Below are 3199 nucleotides of genomic sequence, written 5' to 3'. Positions count from 1 at the left end.
CATTGCACTGCACTGTTTTAATAAAAGGAAATACCACTGTAAAAACTATTCCTGAAGAAAATGAGCACATTATGTTTTTTGAAAAGATGAACAAGCAAGGCCTTTATTCAATATTCATGTAAATTGTGCTTGGTTGAAAGGATTTGAAATAGTGGCCAAAATAACTTTTGGCATAATAGGAAAATGTTGGAAGTTCAAAGGCATGCTGGGCCTAAATAAGTAGCTGGAGTTGTTAAACCTTTTTTTGTGATCAAATTCTTTTCAGAAAACCTAATTTAGTAAACATAATATTCACAAACAGTTACAACCAACACGCTGGTACATAGGAACGTGTCCCAGGGCTACAAAAACACGGAGAGTAAAAACAGGAGGGAGGGAGAGAGACAAAACAACACATGCAGAAACAGACAGATGCAAACAGACACACACAGACAGACACAAGACAAGGGACCAATCACACAGGCAAACAAAAGAAAAGGCTACAGCATTGACCTCAAGGACTCACAATGCTGTGCCAAGTCTCCAAAGTCTTCCCTGGGGCTCCACCCACACAAGCTGTAGAGTTCCATGTATGTGACATCCAAAAAAGATTGTTCTGTATGAACATTAATTGTACAAAGAATTAGACATAGCTTCTAGAGATTTGTGCATAGGGTTGTAAAACATGTTCTCATGTTGTGAATAAGGGTTTGAAATTAAGCCTAGTCATTAGGGTCCATTTCCCGAGGAACATTAATTCCCTCTGCTCACTTTTAAGGCAAAGGCTAAATAATAATACATTGTATTTATATTGTGCTTTACATGGTAGGCTAAATAATAATACATTTTATTTATATAGTGCTTTACATGGTAGGCTGGTCAAGGACACTTTACAGTAAAACCAGCACATTTATCACATAAAAACAGAAACATGAAACTAGCATATTTAAAGCAATTAAAACATAGTGTAGCCTACAACTTTGTAAAAATGTGGAGTGACTATAGGCTAAGTAGATATTTTTACACCCTTACACATTCAGTTGGTCTGCTATAGACTGTTGGGCTTTTTCTCTCCGTTTGAGCCGTATTTCCCTTTTTGCATATTACTCCCCTCCTCGTTACTTTCCATTAGAAGCTGCTGCTCATTGGGTGAAACATATGGAGCATGCGTCTTCTCAATTTTGCGTCAGTAAATCTGTGATCGATACCGTGGTCTATTTGAGAAAGCCGTGAACGTGCACTTATCCTAGCTATCTCCACCTGGCTTGACATAGCTCCACCTGTTCATCCTGGCTTGGCAAGGATCCCTGTACGAACAGATACGTCATTATGTGGCTTCCAGCATAAAGTGGTAAAATATTGAAGTTGGAACCATATAAAAACAACTATTTGACAAATTTGGACCAGGAGTTACACCTTAAGCCACCATCTCTGTCCAGCCAATCGCATGACTCCTGGAGTTGTTAAACCTAAAAATGTGCTTTAGAATATATTAACATTACCAAAAGTAATTGAGTGGTCTTGTCTGTAGTGCTAGAAATAATTGCTTGCTGTTTGGTTCAGTTTTAAGATTAAGGCTGGAGCAGGGTTGGGTTAGAGAAAAGGCTGGGGTTAGGCATTTAGTTGAAATGGTTAAATGCTAGGGAATGCATTATGTCAATTAAGGTCTTCAAAAGTAAATCAATTCCAACGTGTGTGTCTGTGTGTAAACATAGACAGGTTTCCTGTGATCCTGTGACACCATTTATTGTGACTAGCGAAGCATCTTTTACAGTGCACATTATGTGGCGGGCCCCTTATAAATCTTTCTTTGAAAGCTATTGTAGACTTTCCCTTGTGTTTTCTTAAGCTGAGGACGAAAATATTCTTGAATGGAAGGAAAAAGAAACACAGGACTTTTATTAATGAAGTCACAATGAAATGGCGAAACAGGAAGTGTTTGCTGGAGATTTCAGTCTCAGTATCAAGAGACAGTTAGTTGCTTTCTTCTTGCCAGCTATATATCATAAAAGAACAGTTGGATTGAAATGCTAAATTTTGTCGTATTTTGTTTGTAGTTGACAAATTATACTTTCTGATCATGAAACAAGAGAACACTTGTTTGTATCATAATTTTAGGATCCAATTTCAAAGAAAAAAGGCAATTCCTGCACATCACCTCTGCATTTATTTATTTAAAATAAGTCCATGTTTGGGTCCACACGACCTTTCCTCAAGACGTAAAACATTTAAAGGTACCCTTCAAAGTTTTTGACCAATAGTAGCGCTGTGGAGCAAAGTTTTAATGAGCAGGTCCCCCTGTTTTGTTTGTATCTTGTGGACAAGGATGCATAGTACATACAATAATAGAAACTTGGTTAATCCTAGGGACAAATCATGGTCATATTAGAAGAAACCAACGTTGACTGTTGTACAGCCAGGCTAACAGACAGGATTTATTAATCCTGCAGCCTTTTCTGTTCACTCAGCAGTGGTTGGAATAAAAATACAACAGGTGCCTGTTGCTGTTCAGTGAAGCACTGTTATTATTTAAAGTTGTGACCATTATTTATTTTATAATTATTCATTTGGGATTGTTACTGTTATAATGCTGTATGAAAACTGCTTGTTGTTAGAAGTTTGGTTAATATGTTATGGCAGTTGTTGAGATAATTAGAAAAGGCTGACACAGTTGCAAATGTGTTTTAAATTAAGTCAGTGATGAAGGACAATATATAAAGTGCTGTACACGTGTTAGTGGTTATAACAACGTCAGACTGGTCAGAGACCAATGTACCTTTAATTTTTTTTGGGATTTATTTTAGTATTCTTTAACAAAGGACCATGTATGTTCCTGGTCCATGTGCATTTAATTCTTAACATACAATTTGTGTTCTCTCCCGTGAACTGGGACTATAATTTGGGGGGATTGAACAATTATTATAGGTTTTTATAATTGTACAATCCTCCCTAATTATAGTCTTAGTTCAGTGGACCAGTAACTATATAGTTGAGGGAAATGTACATACTGTACATTTATGAAACAACAGGGAGAGGACACCTCCATGGGTTTTGATCTTATATTCTGCTGGTGGGAAATGACTGATGAATACACCGTGTAACAGTAACTTACAGTTTTACAGTGTGCATTATATTTGTCACGTAATTATCTTTATAGTTTGTAGATTTCAGAGTCCAATTTCTTTTTGTCTTTATTTCGTACATTATGTCCAAAGATAGC

This window comes from Etheostoma spectabile, chromosome 1 (genome assembly GCF_008692095.1).
Source record: "Etheostoma spectabile isolate EspeVRDwgs_2016 chromosome 1, UIUC_Espe_1.0, whole genome shotgun sequence".
NCBI classification, from domain to species: Eukaryota; Metazoa; Chordata; class Actinopteri; order Perciformes; family Percidae; genus Etheostoma; species Etheostoma spectabile.
The sequence above is the reverse complement of the archived record's forward strand: the minus strand, read 5'-3'. Positions refer to the sequence as shown.